This window comes from Aotus nancymaae, unplaced genomic scaffold (assembly GCF_030222135.1).
Source record: "Aotus nancymaae isolate 86718 unplaced genomic scaffold, 86718_ANA_hifiasm-v0.15.2.pri h1tg000046l, whole genome shotgun sequence".
Taxonomy (NCBI): domain Eukaryota; kingdom Metazoa; phylum Chordata; class Mammalia; order Primates; family Aotidae; genus Aotus; species Aotus nancymaae.
In genome coordinates, this window is record NW_026988460.1 from 25,952,512 (window position 1) to 25,973,547 (window position 21,036).

General features: G+C 43.6%; 1 protein-coding gene across 1 annotated transcript in view; it reads left to right on the top strand.

The window, feature by feature from the left end:
• The first annotated feature begins 20,827 nt into the window (after positions 1-20,827).
• Positions 20,828-21,036, top strand: part of TMCC1 (transmembrane and coiled-coil domain family 1) — a 255,738-nt gene continuing 255,529 nt past the window's right edge. Inside the window, exon 1 of the mRNA XM_064362080.1 lies at positions 20,828-20,915. The gene's annotated coding sequence lies outside the window, so the exon portion shown is untranslated. The remainder of the gene's footprint in view (positions 20,916-21,036) is intronic.

The following is a 21,036-nucleotide window of genomic DNA, read 5'->3' on the forward strand; positions in this document are numbered from 1 at the left end:
GTGTGTGTGTGTATTTAGCAAATGAGAAAACTGAGGCACAGAGAGGCTACAGAATTTGACCAAGTTTCTATAGCTTGTAAGCTGCAAGGCCAGTATTCAAACCAGGCAGTCCAACTGCAGAGAGACTCTACTGTTGTTCAGCAGCTGTCTCAGAGGGGTTGTGAGGGACGCAAGTAAATATAGCAAAGTTGCTTGGCAGTTAATAAGTGCTCAATCAATGCTCACGGTCTGTGTTTCCCAGTGTACCCTTTCTCTATCAGTTTATGCTTCAGAATTTAAACCTGAGGATTCCAAATAGGAATAAAGCATATTTTTTAAAAAACATTCTATGGGGGTAGTGGCTCATGCCTGTAATCCCAGCACTTTGGGAGGCTAAGGCGGTAGATTACTCAAGGTCATGAATTTGAGACCAGCCTGGCCAACATGGTGAAACCTCATCTCTACTAAAAATACAATAATTAGATGGGGGTTGTGGTGGGTGCCTGTAATCCCAGCTACTCTGGCAGCTGAGGCAGAGAATCACTTGAACCAAGGAGGCGGAGGTTTTGGTGAGCTGAGATCCTCCACTGCACTCCAGACATTTACCATCATAGGATTATGGCATATGAGCTCTGGATAGGACATATTAAATAAGGATAATGACCATAATAACCAGCACTAGTTGAATATTTATTATGTATCAGTCACTCAACAAATGTATTTTACTAGATTTTATTTTTTAGAGCAGTTTTAGGTTCACAGCAAAATTGAGTGGAAAGTATAGAGATTTCCCATATATCTCCTACCCAACACATCCACAGCTTCCCCCACTATCAACATCCAACACCAGAGTGGTACAGTTGTTACAAAGGAGGAACCTACATGGACACATCATTATCACCCAAAGCCCATAGGTCACATTAGAGTTCACTCTTGGTGTTATACAGTCTATGGGTTTTGACACATGTGTAATGACCTTATCCATCATGACAGTTGTATCAGTCTGTTTTCATGCTGCTGATAAAGACATATCTGAGACTGGGCAATTTGTAAAAGAAAGAGGTTTAATTGGACTTACAGTTCCACGTGGCTGAGGAAGCCTCACAATCAGGGCGGAAGGCAAGAAAGAGCAAGTCACATCTTACATGGATGGCAGCAGGCAAAGAGAAAATGAACACCGAGTGAAATGGCAAACCGTCAGATCTCATGAGACTTATTCACTACCACAAGAACAGTATGGGAAAGACCCACCCCCATAATTCAAACATATCCCACTGGGTCCCTCCCACAACACATGGGAATTATGGGAGCTACAAAATGAGATTTGGGTGGGACACAGCCAAACCACATCAACAGTATCATACAGAACAGTTGCCCAAGAAATCTTCTGTGCTCCACCTATTCATCCCTCCCTCCTGCCTAACACCTGGCAACCACTGATCCTTCTACTGTCTCCGTAGTTTTGCCTTTCCCAGAATGTCATAGTTAAAATCATACAATATGTAGATTTTTCAGATTGGCTTCTTTCCCTTAATAATATGCATTTAAGTTTTCTCCATGTCTTTTTTTTTTTTTTTTTTTTTGAGGTGGAGTCTTACCCTGTCGCCCAGGCTGGAGTGCAATGATGCAATCTCAGCTCACTGCAACCTCTGCTGCCTGTGTTCAAGTGAGTCTCCTTCTTCAGCTTTCTAAGTAGCTGGGATTACAGGCATGTGCCATGACATCTGGCTAATTTTTTGTATCTTTAGTAGAGATGGTGGTGTCTCACCATGTTGGCCAGGCTGGTCTTGAACTCCTAACCTTGTGATCTGCCCATCTCAGCCTTCCAAAGTGCTGGGATTACAGGCGTGAGCCACCGTGCCCAGCCCATCTTTTCATATCTTAATGGCTGAATAATATTCCATTGTCTGGATGTACCACATTTTATGCATTCATCTAGGTTTTTTTGTTATTTGTTTTTGTTTTTGTTTTTTTGACACAGGGTCTCACTCTGTGGCCAAGGCTGGAGTACAGTGGCACAATCATGGCTCACTGCAGCCTTGATCTCCTAGGCCCAAGTGAGCCTCCTGCCTCTGCCTCCCAAGTGGCTGGGACTATAAGTATGCACCACCATGCTCAGCTAATTTTTTTATTTTTACCTTTTTGTAGAGATGGGGTCTCCCTATGCTGCCCAGGCTGGTCTTAAACTCCTGAGCTTAAGTGATCCTCCCACCTCAGCTTTCCAAAGTGTTGGGATTACAGGCATGAGCCACCATGCCCAGCCCTCATTTACCAACTGAAGGACATTTTGGTTGCTTCTAAGTTTTGGCAATTATGAATAAGACTGCTATAGACATACATGTGCAGGCTTTTATGTAGATGCAAGTTTTCACCTTCTTTGGATAAATATCAAGCAGCAGAACTACTGCATCATATGGTAAGAGTAGGTTTATATTTGCAAGAACCTGCCAAACTGTCTTCCAAAGTGGCTGTGCCACTCTGCATTCCCACTAGCAATGGTTAAGAGTTCCTGTTGCTCCACATCCTTGCTGGCATTTGGCATTGTCAGTGTTTTGCATTTTGGCCACTGTAATAGTTGTATAGTGGCATCTTGTTTTAACTTGCAATTCTGTAATGACATATGATATTTAGCATCTTTTTATATGCTTACTTTCTATCTGTATATCTTTTTGGTGAGGCATCTATTCAGGTCTTTTGCCCATTTTTAAATCATACTGTTTATTTTCTTAATGTTGAATCTTGAGTGTTCTTTGTATATTTTGTATAACAGTCCTTTATTAAATGTTGTCTGCAAACATTTTCCCAGTCTATGGCTTTTCTTCTAATTTACTTGATGGTGTCTTGTGCAGGTAAGAAATTTCTATTTGTGATGAAGTCTAGCCTATCAGCTATTCCTGTCATGGATCATGTGTTGTATCTAAAAAGTCATCACCATGCCCAAGATCAACTGGATTTTCTCCTATGTTATTTTCTAGGAGTTTTATAGATTTTCATTTTCCATTTTGGGCTGTGATCCATTTTGACTTTAAGATCTGTGTCCAGATTCATTTTTTTCCGTGAAATTTATTTTTCCACATTAGAAGACTTTTTTTTGAGGGGAAATATTTTTTGTCACCACATGATGATCCCATATACCTGCCCAGCATAGGACACCATCATAAGTCATGAACATGCCATGTGATTTCTGAATAAATAAAAGCTACAAGCCAAAGTTATATACAAATGTCTTAACACTGAATAATGTTTACAAGCCTATGTACAATAAAACAGATGTAAACAGTAACTGCAGCATGAGACTAATCAAAGGACGCACAGGGAGAACCACTTTTGGTCACTCCACCTACAGGAGCCAGCACCAACCAGCCCTGGAACCAGGTCACTCAACCTTCCTAACACAATGGGACAGACCTGGGAAGAGAAAACGAAAATGCCCTGAAGATGTCATTGAACTGAAGGACTGGAAAGCTGGCAAGAGGTTGCCCCCCATCACCCCAAGTTTAAGGCCCAGGGCAGAGGAGACAGCATGGAGGCTCAGCCTGTGTGCTCAGCCCCAGAGGCTACTGCCACGTGGGGCTCAGACGGGCATCGCGCTGCTCTGGGAGGCAAATCCATGGAATGATAGCTGCTTAAGTAAAATCAGAAGGTGCAGAAAATGTCCTTAATTCAGTAATCTTCCTGACTCTTTGCCAGAAACAGGACCAAACTGTGAGGGGTGGAGTTGGGGGACCTGTGGTCATGAGCACTGAAGACTCTTGAATGGGAGCTCAGGAAGAGGGCACACATTGACCTGATTTGGGGAAGAACTTCAAGATTTGCAATGTCCTAAACACAATTAAATCCTATCAGTACAGCAGAGTGTAGTCTATGAGGGAGGTATGATGAATGAGTACTTCTGCATCCAGTGACCAGGTAATACATGTATGTGTCACCTTGGGACTGACAAAAATGCAATCCTGAGAAACTAACAGTACTAGGGTGAGAAGAGACAATAGCCAGTATTGAAATTGCAGAGTCCCAGGGCTGGACAGGGCCCAGCAGCTTCCACTGCATGCAGCCTGCCCTCTGCCTGCAGCCTGCCCTCTGTCAGTCAAACTGACATTCAGCTATTCCCCAAGTGTGAAGTGAAGGAAGGACCCTGTGGGATTGACTAGACTGGAATATAAGCATACCCAGCTCTATCTGCTATAAGAGCTTAAAGCCACCAATGACATTCCAACAGAAATGGACACACCAGCCTGGTGCTGTGGCCCACTCCTGTAATCCCAGGATTTTGGGAAGCTGAGGTGGGCGGATTGCTTGAGCTCAGAAGTTCGAGGCCAGCCTGGGCAACATGATGAAACCCCGTCTCTACAAAAAATACAAAAATTAGCCAGGTGTGATGGCACACACCTGTGGTCCCAGCTACTCGGGAGGCTGAGGTTAGAGGATCACTTAAGCCTGGGAAATGGAGGTTGCAGTGAGCCAAGATCATACCACTGCACTCCAGCCTGGGTGACAGAGCAAGAGCCTGTCTCAAAAAAAGAAAAAAAAAAGAAAAAAGAAACCAAGGTCTCAAAGAGGTATTTGTACACCCTCCCCTCATTCATAGCAGCATTATTCACAACCAGCCAAAATGTGGAAGCAGCCCTTGTGCCCATCTAGGGATGAGTGCATGAATGTATACATTCAACAATTTGAATATATTCAAACTAATCAACAACATACAGACCAGACAGGACATTGACTGTATGATCAAAATTAACCTCACCAATAAGAATCTGTCAGATATCACGTGCCCCCACACATGATGCTCTTAAAAGGATACAGCAATACTTATATAGTATCCTAGTTGGAGACGCATAGCCTGAGTTTAATAATGAGGAAACATCAGACAAACCCACATTGAGAAACTGTCTACAAAACAATCATCCTGTATTCTTCAGTAATGGTAATATTATGCAAGATAAAGAAAGCCTGGGCTGAGCATGGTGGCTCCTGCCTGTAATCCTAGCACTTTGGGAGGCCGAGGTGGGTGGATCATGAGGTTAAGAGTTTGAGATCAGCCTGACCAACATGGTGAAACCCCATCTGTACTAAAAATAAAAAATTAGCCCGGCCTGGTGGCACGCACCTGTAATTCCAGCCACTTGGGAGGCTGAGGCAAGAGAATCACTTGAAACCAGGAGGCAGAGGTTGCAGTGAGCCAAGATTGCGCCATTGCACTCCAGCTTGGGCAACGAGAGTGAAACTGTCTCAAAAAAAAAAAAAAAGAAAGAAAGAAAAAGAAAAGAAAGGCTGAGGAACTTTTCCAGACCAAAGAAGTCTAAAGAGACATGACAACTCAATGTAGTCCTTGATCTTGGGCTGGATCAAGTATTGGAGGGAAAAGAAAAAAAAGCTAGAGGGACACCAAGACAACTGGCCACATTTGGAATATGAACTATTGATGAGAAAATATCATTATCAATATTAAATCTACTGAATTTTGTAACTCCACTGCAGTTATGTAAGAGAAAGTCCCTGCTCTTAGGAAATACACTGAACTGTGAAGGGTAAAGGGACATGATGTATGCAATGTACTCTCAAATGGCTCAGAAAAAAATGAGAGAAAGAATGACTAAATAAGTGTGGCAACATGCTAGCAATTGCAGAATCTAGGTTAAGGGTATACAGGAATTCTCTGGCTTACTCCTGCAAATATTCTGTAAATTTAAAATTCTTTTCAAAATAACAAGTACAAATTTTTAAAAAGTTTCCAAGAGCACACAGCCACTAAGGGTAGAGCTAAGATTGATTGATTCGGTTTTGAGACAGGGTCCCTCTCTGTCTCCCAGACTGGAGTGCACACTGCAGCCTCTACCTCCTGGGCTCAAATGATCCTCCCACCTCAGCCTCCTGAGTAGCTGGGATTACAGGCACATGTCACCATGACTGCCTAATTTTGTGATATTTTTTGTAGAGGTGTGTTTTTGCCACGTTGCCTAGGCTGGTCTCAAACTTATGGGCTCAAGCCATCCACCTGCCTTGGCCTTCCAAAGTGCTGGGATTACAGGCATGAGGCACCATGCCTGGCCTGGAGCTGAGATTTAAATCCAAGCTGTTTGGCATTCAGGAACTCGATGCTGTCTCAATGGTTCTCATATTACAGAGGAGGGTATTGAGGCCCAGCCTGAGTTAGTTGTGGCATCAGAACTGGTTTATGGGAGCCCAGCCTCGTGAGCTTCCACCACTCTCTTGGACTGTCCTGTTGACAGGGCTGAGGGTTCTGCCTTGAGACAGGACTTGATGTTTCTCTGGTGACCCTCCCACCACTTGCTGAGTTAGTTGGATCTCAAAGGTAGGACTCTGCTGACTTTGTCTCTGGATTACTGAACAATAGGGACTGAGAAGGTCATGTTTAATTAGGAGAGACACAGGCCAGCCTTCATAGACTTAGTTGTCTCCCTCTCTGTCCCACCATTGTGACATCTGTGATATTGTCTTCCCTGCCCAGCGCCCCCTTTTCTTCTGGGAACAACACCTTCTTTTGGGCACCTATTCCTTTCTGCTTTCTAACTGCCACGTGATCTTGGTGGGTGTTGTCGGTCATACACTCATGGCCACAGCGTATTGTGCCCATGATTGGTCTAGGGATAGGCACTGTGCACAGGATGGGCCAATCAGAGCCTTTCCCTGAGATTTGCTGGACTGGACTGAAGCAGGATACAGGTTTTCTAGCGTGAGGCTCAGGAACTAATGGCAGCCACATTCCCCATTATGGGGAGAAAGCTGATCTGAAAGAACAAAACTAAGAGAAGCAAAGAGGGGAGAAAGTGTCCAAGGGCCCAGATGTCTCTGAGGCCCTCCCTGCTCTTCCCATGGCTATGTTCCATATTACACCAGCATTCTTCCAATAAATGGCTCTGATTTTGCATATGCCTACTTGCTTTGGATTTCTATCACTTGAAAACAAACTAGATCAATATGCCTGAGATCTTGATCACTAGCAATCCTGACCCCATGAGGCCGCAGCAGGGAGGATGTCAGAGTTCTATTCCTCTGGAGCTAACTGGCTCTGTTGGGATGGGGATGGAGACCATGGGGGTTGGAACTGAGGTGTCCCACTGGCTCTGTCTGATTTCCAGGGAGGGCGGTGGTCTTTATACTATGGATAAAGTCATATGTGTTTATGCCCACCTTATCTGCTGGACCTCCTGGGACGTGGCCTTGTCCCACTTTTCTCAGGTTAAGGCCAGGTCAGTGGAAAGAATCTGTGGTTTATTGGATGCCAACAGAAAGAAACAAGGAGAAGGGGATTAATCCTCATCAAGGATCCCCTCTGAGGTCCTTGGTGGAGGCAGAGGAGTTGGGAGAAAAATTCCCTGCCAAGATAAATGAGATAAAAATTACATACATTAAAATGCACAGCTTTTTTTTTTTTTTTTTTTTTTTGAGTCTCACTCTGTTGCCCAAGCTGGAGTGCAATGGTGCAATCTCAGTTCACTGCAACCTCCACTTCTTGGATTTCAAGCAATTCTCCTGCCTCAGCCTCCCAAGTAGCTGGGACCATAGGCATGTGCCACCATGCCCAGCTAATTTTCTTGTATTTTCAGTAGAGACAGGGTTTCACTGTGTTAGCCAGGATATTCTCACTCTCCTGATCTCATGATCCACCCACTTAAGCCTCCCAAAGTGCTGGGATTACAAGTGTGAGCTATTACGCCCAGCTGCCTGTCCTTGAACTTCATCTAATGGAAACACACTGTGTGTGCTGTTTTGTGTCCAGCTGCTTCTACTCAACACAATATTGGGGATGCCTAATCTTTAATACTGGCTCCTACATCTTCATCTTCATGCTGCTCCTGGAATGACAGCTAACATTTGTTAGGTACCTGGCACTGTTCAAGATCTTTACACATATATATTCATTTGCTCCTCATAGTACACCTATGAGGTAAGCGCAAATGAAGACACTGGGGCACAAAGAGGTGAGGGAATTTGCCCAAGACATAGGTGTGAAGTGGCAGAGTTAGGATAGGAAGGCAGGCCATCCACCTCCAGGCCATGCTCACACCTAAGAGCTAGGGGATCTCACATACACTTTAAGGGCTAAGAAAGGCTCACCAGGTAGAGCTGGGTCTTTGGAGGGTCAAATGGGACAACAGAAGTAAAAATGTGCCGGACGTGGTGGCTCACGCCTGTAATCCTAGCACTTTGGGAGGCTAAAGTGGGTGGATCACAAGGTCAGGAGTTCGGAGACCAGCCTGGCCAATACGGTGAAACCCCGTCTCTACTAAAAATACAAAAATTAGTAGGGACGCATCCCTGCAGTCCCGGCTACTTGGGAGACTGAGGCAGGAGAATTGTTTGAACATGGGAGGCAGAGGTTGTGGTGAGCCAAGATTGCGCCATTGCACTCCAGCCTGGGCAACAACAGCAAAACTCCATCTCAAAAAAAAAAAATGAAGAAATAAAAAGGTAGTGAAAAGAGTTGTATAAATATAAGGTAGGATTATACTTCATTTAACATAAGTAGGACCACCATTCACTCATTCATAAATCTTAACAAATATTTATTAATTTTAAAATATTAATTAAATTAATAAACATTTATTGAGCCCGTAAAGATACATGGAGGTCCATGGGTTCAGAATGAGAGACAAAGTCCCTGCACTGGTGGAGCTTACAGTACAGGGAGGAAGGCAGAAATGTAAGGGGAAGTTATGGGTATGTTGGGCTAAGAAAGAGGAAATTCAGGTTTCAAGAGAATGTCATAAGAGCAGCTGACTTCGTCTGTGGGGTCAGGGAAGATCTCCCTGAGGAAATGACATTCAAGCTGAGACCTGAACCATTTAAGCCAACTCTGTTGGAGAGGAAGGCGTATCAGGCACAGGAAGCAGCATAAGCAAAGGCCCTGAAGTAAGAAAAACGAGCACAATAATTAAAAATTTTTGGCTAAGATGAAGTGTAGAAATTCTTTTTATTTTCTTTTTTTGAGACAGAATCTCTCTCTGTGGCCCACGCTGGAGCGTAGTGGCATGATCTCCACTCACTGTAACCTCTGCCTTCCAGGTTCAAGCGATTCTTGTGCCTCAGCCTCCCAAATAGCGGGATTACAAATGCAAACCACAACACCCGGCTGATTTTTGTATTTTTAGTAGAGGCGGGGTTTCACCATGTTAGCCAGGCTGGTCTCGAACTTCTGACCTCAAGTGATCTGCCCACCTCAGCCTCCCAAATGCTGAGATTACAGGCATGTGTCGCCGCACCAAGGCAAGAAATTCACAGTCACTAGTAAATGATAATTTTCTATACAACAGTTATTTTTCTTACTTTCATGGAAATGAAATTCTTTATGGCAGTTTCAATGCTTCCTTGCTCCCATATATCATGGTTACTAGATGTAACAGTCTTTTTTGGTCACTTTAGACTTAATTTGTTTCTACTAACTTTTAATTTTGTGAAGCTACATTCTTTACTGGTTACCCATATTAGCAAAGTGAAATATATACTAAGAGACACAAAGTATTTGGAAATGTGATAAATTATTGTTGCAGGCCTGATGCAGTGGCTCACGCCTGTAATCCCAGAATTTTGGGAGGTTGAGGCAGGAGGATTGCTTGAGTCCAGGAGTTTGAGATCAAATTGGGCAATACAGTGAGACTCTGTCTCTATGAAAATAAATAAATAAATAAATACACAATTATTGCTGCAAAGACATTGCAATACTTCCTCAGAAGTTATGCCAGATTTTAACAAACGTTTGTTCATTTCCCATTAATATCAATATCTGAATTCATTTCTCATCAATATCATTATTAACTAATATTCATTAGTCAATTTCAATTATAAATTTTTAGTAGCTGTTCAAGTTCATATTTCCCGTAATTCCCCAAGTTACATATGTCATCTAGTCCAGTGCTTTTCAAACTGGGATATGCAAATAAATTGCCTGGGGGTCATGTCAAAATGAAGATTCTGACTAAGTTGATCTGGAATGGGGCTGAGACTCTGCACTTCTAAAGAGCTCCCAGGTGATGCTGATACTGCTGTTCCAGGATCATATTTTAAATAGTAAGTATCTGATCAAAAGACTGAAAAGGTGAGTTGAAACTTGGTTTCTCAGTGGATAAAAAAATTAAAAAATTAAAAATAAAAATAAGATAGAGGAAAAGAAGACTGAAAAGGTCACTATTTTCTTTCAGTATTATAAACCTTTATTTTTAAAATGACATTGCAGTTTCCAATGTAGGATAATGAAGAAATTGATTTTAAAATTTAGTTTTGGAACACAGATGGGGTTATGGATTTGAAATTGAAATCTCCTTTTTCTAATATTCTCTATGCAGGATAAATTGAAAGAAATGTCAAGAGACTCTGCAATTTATTTTAAACTTAATATCTATCTTTCTGTAACCATTATCACTTAGCTTTTCTTTGAAGAATTTCTTAGGCCAGGCACAATGGCTCATGCCTGTAGTCCCAGCACTTTGCTAGGTCAAGGGAGGAGGATTGCTTGAGGCCAAGAGCTTGAGATCTTGTCCCTAAAAAAAAAAAAAAAAAAAAAAAAATATATATATATATATATATATATATATATAGAGAGAGAGAGAGAGAGAGAGAGAGAGAGAGAGAGAGAGATGAAGTCTCACTCTGTCACCAGGTTTGGAGTGCAGTGGCACAATCTCGGCTCACTGCAACCTCCACCTCCAGGTTCAAGTGAACCTGTTCTTCCACCTCAGGCTCCCAAGTAGCTGGGACTACAAGTATGCACCACCACACTTGGCTAATTTTTTTGTATTTTATTTTTATTAGAGATGGGGTTTCACCATATTGGCCAGGATGGTCTCGATCTCTTGACCTCGTGATTCGCCTGCTTCGGCCTCCCAAAGTGCTGGGATTACAGCGTGAGCCACTGTGCCCGACCCAAAAATATATATTTTTTTAAAAGGAAAAAAAAATGAATTTCTTAATCCCTTTGAGGTTTTTGAGAGCATTATGTACATTAAAATTTTTTGATATTGCATTTTGATTTTTCTCTGTCATTTTGCTTAAACCATCTATTTTACTTAAGGCATCATACCAGGTCAGTACTAAGCGAATACATTTAGACATATGTTTGAAAGTAGAACTTTGGCTGGTATTTTAGAACTGTATTATTTATTAACCATTATCATAAAAAAGAGCATTGCATGCTGTTTGTAGTTGTGTTTTTACTGGTGAGACACACTAGACAGCATGGCTTCAAATCACCCCCATTAGAACATTTCCACAGATCACAAAACCCACACCATTACGTCACTGCTAATAGTCTTTTTACTTAAAGAATTCCAGGAACTGGCTTTAGGAGATAACCAAGGTTGCAGAGTGTCCCACCTCATGAAGGAATGGTGGACAATTGATTTATAGTCTTGTTGCCAGAGGCCAGACCACCAGGTGGCCCATTACTCAAGATAACCATCGCAACCAGATATGCTGACCTGCTACTCTACCCCTCACGTCGTTTGCCTTGCCCAGCCTGTACACCCTACTCCTGATGTCAATTCTGTACTTTGCCTAATAAAAAAGCCCTACCTGCTCTTTTATAGGTGGAGTCTGTCAGGGAATTCCTTCTCTCTTTCTCTCTCTCTCATTCTGCCTCCCTTATGGCTAGGCAAAAGCTCCAGTGAAGCTTTGGGAAAACTCTTTTGGCCTCAAGTCAATTTTCTATTGCATTGAGAGCCCAAGAACCCATGGTCAGTTGACACTGGCATGGCAGTCTCAACTCAATTTTCCCGTCACATGTTTAACAGTGGTTTCAAATTTACATCCAGTGTGCTTTCAATATACCCAAACATTTACCTGAAGCTTTTTGGTAGTTGTATAGTTCTTTCCCAGCCCCAACATTCACCCCTGAGACAGAGTCTTGCTCTGTTGCCCAAGCTGGAGTGCACTGGTGAGATCCTGGCTCAAGGCAACATCTGCCTTCCGGGTTCAAGCAATTCTCTCCTGCCTCAGCCTCCCAAGTAGCTGGGATTACAGGTATGTGCCACCATGCCAGGCTAATTTTTGTATTTTTAGTAGAGAAGGGTTTTCACTATGTTGGCCAGGATGGTCTCGAACTCCTGACCTTGTGAACCTTCCGCCTCAGCCTCCCAAAATGCTGGGATTATAGGTGTGAGCCACCGGACCCAGCCGTATAGTTCTTAAAATATATTTTTAAAATTCGGTAATGTCTAAGGAGACTTTGACTGCATTGTTCACTGCCATATTTAAAGAATGCTTTTAGTCTGAGCACAGTGGCTCACATCTGTAATCCCAGCACTTTGAGGGGGCTGAGGGAGATGCATTGCTTGAGCCCGGGTGTTTCAGACCAGCCTGGGCAACATGGTGAAATCTCATCTCTACAAAAAATACAAAAATTAGCTGGTCATGGTGGCATGCCTGAAGTCCCAGCTACTCAGAAGGCTGAGGTAGGAGGATAGCTTGAAAGTGGCAGGCGGAGCTTGCAGTGAGCCATGATTGTGCCACTTCACTCCAGCCTGAACAACAGAGCAAGACCCTGTCAAAAAAGAAAGAAAGAAAAAGAAGAAAGAAAGAAAGAAAGAAAAAAGAAACAAAGAAAGAAAGAAAGAAAGAAAAAAGAAACAAAGAAAGAAAGAAAGAAAAGAAACCAAGCTTGCTTTAAGGTGGGCATAGTGGTATGTGTCTATAATCCCAGCTACTCAGGAAGCTGGGGAAAGAAGATTGCTTGAGGACAGGGGTTCAAGACCAGCCCAGGCAACATGGTGAGATCTCCCCATCATCTCAAATAAGAATAATAAATAATGCTTTAGAAAAGGAATATATAAATCATTCTATATTTTATGGTTTATATATTTGTATTCAAGAATTTTCTATTGTCACATTATACTTTCCAAATATATTTGCACCATGTTGTCATATTTCTAGCTTCTTGAATTATTTTTGTCTAGTTCAGTTTTTGTAAGTAGTTTACTAAAATTTAAAAATAATCTTTTTCCAGTTGTGACAAAAATCTCCCAAAAATGTTCACATATAGGAGTATTTGAGTTTAGAAAACCACAACTCTAACCATATAATCATCTGCATTATATGCCTCACATCAGGTAATGTGTCTAAAATAATGAGTAAACATTTAGCGTTTCTGACCTTATCCCAAAGTATTTTAATAGTATCTGTTAATGTTTTCATTAATGGGTTTTGTATTGCATCTCCTCGGTAACAAAGTATAGCAGATTTTTGGTGATGGCATTTGATTTCTGATGAATATTCTGCCTTGATGTTACCAAATGCTGCCAAATGAATATTCTGATTTCTATACTCTTTTTTTTTTTTTTTTTTTTTTTGAGACAGAGTCTCACTCTGTTGCCCAGGCTAGAGTGCAGTGGCTCAATCTTGGCTCACTGCAACCTCTGCCGCCTGGGTTCAAGCAATTCTCCTGCTTCAGCCTCCCGAGTAGCTGGGATTACAGGCGCCTGTCACCATGCCTAGCTAATTTTTGCAGTTTTTAGTAGAGATGGGGTTTCACCATCTTGGCCAGGCTGGTGTTGAACTCCTGACCTCATGATCCACCCACCTTGGCCTCCCAAAGCACTGTGCCCGGCCCTGAATTTCTATACTCTTAAAATTAACTGGCTAAGTGCCTGAATGCTAGGCATTGCCTCACCAAAACCAGAATTATTTATATGTTTTCTTTTTTTGTTTTGTTTGTTTTTGAGACAGGGTTTCACTCTTTCACCCAAGCTGGAGTGCAGTGGCTTGATATCGGCTCACTGCAACCTCCACCCACTCTGGGTTCAAGAGATTCTCCCCAGCAGCTAGGATTATATGTGAGCGCCACAACACCTGGATAATTTTTGTACTTTTAGTAGAGATGGGGTTTTGCCACGTTGGTCAAGCTGGTCTCGAACTCCCAACCTTAGGTGATTCGCCCACTTCGGCCTCCCAAAGTGCTAAGATTACTGGTGTGAGCCACCATGCCCAGCCTTATATAATGTTTTCAAGAACAGCACAGCAACATTTCTCCCACATTATAGTTTTGTAGCACTACCTATCACTGCACTCCCTTTCTCTCTGATACTCTTTTCCGCATTTTCTTTCCTTTTTTTCTTTCCGTGCTTTCATCTGAATACTTACTGCTGCCTGTCTTCCAGTTCATAAATCCACCGTTTTGCTTCTTCTAATCTGCTCTAAATCTCATCTAATGAATTTTTTTTAAATAACGACTTTATTGAGGTATACTATATATCTATTCATATCATCAACTGTACCTATTTAAAATGTACAGTTTGATTAGAGTTTTGAGTTATGTATATACCTTTACTACCACAACCATAATCAAGATGCAGATTATTCTTGTGGTGCCTAATGTCTGTTATCCCAACACTTTGGAAGGCAGAGGTAGGAGGATCGCTTGAGCCCAGGAGTAGTTCAAGACCATCCTTGGCAACATGGTGAGATCCAACAAAAGAAATTTAAAAATTAGTTGGGGGTAGTGGTGCATACCTGTAGTTCCAGCTACTTAGGAGGCTGAGGTGGCAGGATCACTTGAGCCTGGGAGGTTGAGGCTGCAGTGAGCTGTGATCGTGCTCACTCCAGCCTGGGCAGCAGAGTGAGACTCCAAGAAAAAACCATGCAAATCACTGTTATCATCCCCAGAAGTTTCTTTGTGCCCCTTGGTCTCACATGTCTCCCTCCACATCTGGTCCCAGGCAACCATTGATTTGCTGTGATTGTAGATTAGTTAGTATTTTTCTAGAATTTTATGTAAATGGGATTGTGTATTATGTTTCCTTTTGTTTTTGGCTTCTGCTGCTATTAGGCTGGTGCAAAAGTAATTTTGGTTTTTGCCAAAGTAATGCAGTGAGTAATGGCAAAAAATGAAATTACTTTTGCACCAACCTAGTATAATGATTTTGAGATTCATGCATTCTATTGAGTGATTGATAGTTCATTTCTTTTCATTTTCAAGTAATATTCATTTAATTGAATATTTTGTTGCTGAGTAAATTGAAAGTATTTTGTTCATCTATTCACCTGTTGATGAATATTTGTGATATTTCAGGTTTTATGATCCTGTGAATAAAGACATTGTCAATATTCTTGTGCAAATCTTAGTGTACCCGGGAGCAGTGGCTCACACCTGTAAACCCAGCACTTAGGGAGGCAGAAGTGGCCAGATAGCTTGAACTCAGGAATTCGAGACCTGCCTGGGCAACACAGTGAGACTCCATTCTCAATTAAAGAAAAATTTTTAAACTTTATTTTAACCCCCCAAATCTTAGTATAGATATATATTTTCATTTCTCTTGGGTAAATACATGATAGTCTTTTTTAGGTATCAACTTGGCTGAACTATAGTCCCCAGTTATCTAATCAAATACAAATCTGAGAGTTGCCTTGAAGGTTGTTTTTGTTTTTATTGTTTGTTTTTGTTTTGTAACAGGGTCTCACTCTGTTTCCCAGGCTGAGTGCAGTGGTGCCATCATGGCTCACTACAGCCTCAACCTTCTGGGCTCAAGCAATCCTCCCATCTCAGCCTCCTATCTGGGATTATAGGCACACCACCATGCCCTGCTAATTAAAAAAAAAAAATCTTTTGTAGAGGTCTCACTATGTTGCCCAGGCTTGTCCCAAACTCCTGGGCTCAAGTGATCCTCCCACCTCAGCCTCTCAAAGTGTTGGGATTACAGGGGTGAGCCACTCTGCTGGGCCTGAAGGTGTTTTCATAGATGTAACTAAAATTCATAAATTGATTTTAAGTAAGAAAGATTATCCTAGGTAATCTGGTTGGGCCTGATTGAATCAGTGGAAAGTCTTTAAAAGTAGAGTCGAAGAAGAAGAAATTTTGCTTGTGGACTGTGACCTCAGCCCTTGCCTGAGAGTTCCAGCCTATTCTCCTGCCTGCTTTATAGATTTCCAATTTGCCTAACCAGTACCCCCTCACCCTGACCCTGCCACTGCATAAGTCAATTCCTTGAAATAAATCTCTCACTGTATATCTCCTACTGGTTCTGCTTCTCTGTTGGAACCCTGACTGATACTGATTTGGTACTGAAAATGGTTCTAGAGGAACAGAATCTTGAGGAAGAGATTTCTGAATTCATTCTGGGTTTTCTTGAGTTGGTTCTCTAATATGATTACATTTAAAGGCACTGGTGACTCTATTTCCAGTGGTAAAGAGGGCACCGGGAGCCCATGGCATGATAAAGCATTGAATATGCCTAATGAAACACCTATAGAAAGAGTGACCATTTTTCTGTTACCTTAGAATATTTTAGTCAAACTAAGAAACAGAATGACATTGGCTATAACTGCACTGAAGAAAGTAGGCAAAGAGAAGGATGAGCTCAGGGTTTCAAATTCCTAGCTTTAAGTGTTTAAAGCTTTAAGCTATGCATAGATGACCTGGAAGCTTCTATATCTGTACTGAAAGGAACCCTTAGGGCCACGATTTCTGAAAACCAACCCTGAGTCTCATTCTGCAAGGGACTGATAGAGATGCTGTTTAGAGCCTTTGGTCAGCCACTGTAGGTGAATCACGTTGCAGACCCTTAAGATTTTGAAGCCCCACCATCCCCTGCAGATAAGTACTTTCCTCTTGAGAAGCAATCTTTGGCTTGCTGGGCCTCAGCAGAGACCGAACACTTAACTGGGGATCATCAAGTTACCATGTGACTTGAGCTGCCCATCATGAACCAAGTGTCTGATCCACCAAGCTATAAAGTTGTGCATGCACAGCAACACTCCGTCATTAAACTGAAGTGGCATATATGAGATTGGGCTTAAACCGGCCTTAAAGGCATAGGTAAGTTGCACAAGGAAATGGCCCAAACCCCACTCCTGCTACATTACCTTCTCTCTCCCAGCCTGCACTTATGGCCTCATGTTGACCAGTTGACTGAAGAAGGGAAAACTCAGTTGTGGTTTATAGCCCTAGTTTATGATGGTTCCGCACAATATGCAAGCACCATGTGAAAACAAAACTACTGTCCCTTTCTGGGACACCTCTGAAGAATAATGGTGAAAAAAAAATCTCCCAGTTGGCAGAACTTTGAGCAGTGTACTTGGTTGTTCATTTTGCCTGAAAGTAGAAATGGCCAGAAGCTCTTCTGACCCACAGGTCTTCATTCCAAAAGCAGTAATGCTTCCACCAGGAGACACAACAACATTTCCATTGAATTGGAAGTTGAGATGGTCACTTGGCCACTTTGGGCCTTTCATGCCTCTGAATCAACAGGTAAAGCAGGAAGTACCTCTACTGGCTGAGGTGACTGATCCTGATTACTAAGCAGGAAATTTGGTTGCTATTACACAATGGAAATGTATTAATAATAGGCAACTTTATATTGTAGTATTAAGTTTCAGGACATCAAAGGTGGAGAAGGAACATCACCCAAGGACTTTGCATCCGCTTGGGGAAAGTGTTGTTATGTTTTCAATAGTATGCAGGATAGTTATATCATGTTAAGGGAAAATACGACTTTGTTATTGTCTTAAAAAAATTTTTTTTTTGAGACATAGTCTCACTCTGTAGCCCAGGCTGGAGTACATTAGCAAGATCTCTGCTTACTGCAACCTCTGCCTCTCAGGTTCAAGCAATTTTCCTGCCTCAGCCTCCCAAGTAGTTGGGATTAGAGGCATATACTGCCATGCCCTAAGTTTTGTATATTTAGTAGAGACAGGGTTTCACCACGTTGGCCAGGCTGTTCTCAAACTCCTGATCTCATGATTGGCCTGCCTCGGCCTCTCAAAGTGCTGGAATTACAGGTGTGAGCCACTGCACGTGGCCACAAACATTTTTTCTTTTAAGAGATAGGGTCTTGCTGTGTTACCCAGGCTGGAGTACAGTGGTGTGATCACAGGTCACTGTAGCCTTGAACTCCTGGGCTCAAGAGATCCTCCTGCCTCAGGTTCCTGAGTAGCTAGGACTACAGGTGCACACTACCATACTGGCCAATTAAAAAAAAAAATTTTTTTTTCGTAGAGATGGGGGTCTGACTAGGTTGCCAAGGCCGGTCTGAACTCCTGGGCTGAAGCAATCCTCTAGCCTTGGCCTCCCAAAGGACTGGGATTACAGGGTCCCTGATCTGTTATTGTTGGCCTTTAGAGATCAAGTATGGTTAAGGAGATGCGTAGGAGTGTGATTGCTGGGTCACAGTCTTTTTAAATTTTAGCTATCCTAAATGGTGGTTTAATTGGAAAAATCCCTAGTTGACTAAAGATGTTGATTATCTCTTCATTGTTTATAGGCCATTTTTTAATCTTGGGAATTATTTATTAAAGCCTTTGCCCATTGGCTTATTGGGTTGGCTTATTATTCATTTATAACAGTTCTTTAGGTAGTCTGGATACAAGACTTTGTCTAATGCTTTCCATTGCAAACTCTCCACCTGTGGCTTGCTTTTTCATTTTCTTAATGGTATCTCTCAAAGAGCACCAGTTTTTAATTTTGATAGAGTTCCAACTTATCAATCGCTTTTTTTTTTTTTTAATTTGAGACAGGGTCTCAGTCTGTCATCCAGGCTGGAGTGCAGTGGTGCCATCTCAGCTCACTGCAACCACCACCTCCCAGATTCAAGGATCCTCCTTCCTCAGCCCCACAAATAGCTGAGACTCTAGGCACGTGCCAACACGCCCAGTTAATTTTTGTAGAGATAGCATTTTGCCATGTTGCCCAGGCTGGTCTTGAACGCCTGAGCTCAAGTGATCCACCTGCCTTGGGCTCCCAAAGTGTTGGGATTACACGTGTGAGCCAGGCCGTGAATCACTTCTTATGGTTCATACTTTGTGTCCTAAGAAATCTTTGCCTATCCCAAGGTCACAAATACTTTTTCTATGTTTTCTTCTAAATTTTTTTTTTTTTGTAGTTTAAGCTTTTAAATTTAGGTTTATCATCCATTTTGAGTTATCTTCCTCAGGGGGCTCCTTCAGTGCTTCTGAAATCTATAAATGCATCCTCTACCAACCTCAAATCTAAGTTAACCTTGCCACCTCCTTCTTCTTCATACTCATTCAGTTCATTGCCATGTCCTGTCCATTTTACCACTAAATAGTGCTCTTCTCTGCCACTACCTTCCTACCTTGCCTTGAATACCTGGCCAGTGGCCTCCTAACTGGCTTTCCTGCCCCAGCTTTGAGACTCCCATCAGACCACTCTTCACACTGCTATCTAAGTAACTTAAAAACAGACATAATGGGCCAGGTGCGGTGCCTCGTGCCTGTAATCCCAGCACTTTGGGAGGCCAAGGTGGGTGGATCACGAAGTCAGGAGATAGGAAACCATCTTGGCCAACATGGTGAAACCCTGTCTTTACTAAAAATACAAAAAAAAAAAAAAAAAAAGCTGGGTGTGGTGGCGTGCGCCTGTAATCCCAGCTACTCGGGAGGCTGAGGGAAGAGAATCGCTTGAACCCGGGAGGCAGAGATTGCAGTGACTTGACATTGTGCCACTGCACTCCAGCATGGCGACAGAGCGAGACTCCGTCTCAAAAAAACAAACCAAACCAAACCAGATACAATGATCAAGTTACTTCCCCTGCAATCCTGCTGAAAAAATCTGAATGGCTTCCCCAAACACTCAGATTAAAGTTCCAAATCCGGCCGGTGCGGTGGCTCATGCCTGTAATCCCAGCACTTTGGGAAGAAGAGGTGGGCGTGCCAGATCAGGAGTCTGGAACCAGGAGGTCAGGAGTTCCAGATCAGCCTGGCCAAGATGGAGAAACCCCGTCTCTACCAAAAATACAAAAGTTAGCTGGGCGTGGTGGCGCGCGCCTGTAATCCCAGTCACTTGGGAGGCTGAGGCAGGAGAATTGCTTGAACCCGGGAGGTGGAGGTTGCAGTGAGCCGAGATCACGTCACTGCACTCCAGCCTGGGTGACAGAGCGAGACTCCGTCTCAAATCAATCAATCAATCCTAAATCCTCATCTGTTTTTGCCTACCTCTTCCCACACTCGCAAGTCTACTCGATATTCAATGTTCTTTAGCTCTCCCCATTCTGGGCATGCCAAAACCTCAACACTTGGAGCAACTAACTCCTCCCACCTCAATTCCCCTCATAAAGATTCTCTTAGTACCAAACACCTCTCAGAGGATTTTTACTAACTTAAAACTTAATTTTGTTTGATTCTCCCATGAATGTTTTCCTTCTCCACGAGATCTTAAACTTCACTAGGCCAGGGATTCCATTGACCCTGTATGGTACTCTCAGCAACTTGAACACGGAAGAAGCCTCAATACATAAGTCATGAACGAAAAAATAAATTGAGAAAACAGGAATTATAAAGAGATGGGCTGGTGGCTGCTTACGATTCCTTCAGTGGTAATATCTAGTGCAAAATAATGACAGTCTGCCCTTTTCCAAGCAGCCTGCCAGGTGGAACGAAGGCCTTTGAGACTCAAGGTAGGGATATACAAACGTGTGATCCAGAGCGGCAGGCAGAAAATCCGACGAAACCCCATATTACTCAGGGGTGTTGTTCCTAGGGCGAGGGTGGCTCAGTTCCTACAGCTTTTTGCCAGGAGGAGCTCACCTGGAGCAGCTCAGTACTACCCGCACCACGCAGCTCAACCAGCCCAGCAACCGCGTGGGTGGGCGGGCTAGAGGCGGGGCCGCGGCTTCCAGAACCCATCCCCGCCCCCTGCGGCGTGCGCGCGCCCGTCTGCCTGGTCCCTTGCGCCTGCGCCGCCGGCCGGGGGGCGGAGGTGGTGGGCGGTGGCGGCTGCGGAGGGGGCGCGCGCGCTCTCGCTCCCTCCCGCCGGCTCGCGCTCCCGCGCCGGGGCTAAGGCCGTGGCGGCGGCGGCGGCAGCGGCAGTGACTGAGGCGGCGGCGGAGGCTCAGGCGGCGCGGGGGGAGGGCCGGGAGGGGGGGTGGTTGTGGGGGATGGACCGGGCGCGGCGGCCGCAGTGGAAGGAGCAGGCGCTTGAGCTCGAGCGACGGCGCTGGCGGAGACGCCGGCTGCTCCTCCCCTCCCCGCCGGTGAGTGAGCGCCCCCGCCCTGGACGCTGGCGGCGGTCGCGGCCCCCTCACGGCCCTCCGCGGTGGGTGGGGACAGTCGTGAGGGAGCGTGGCCCGGCGGCACAGCCGGCGCAGGCCTGGC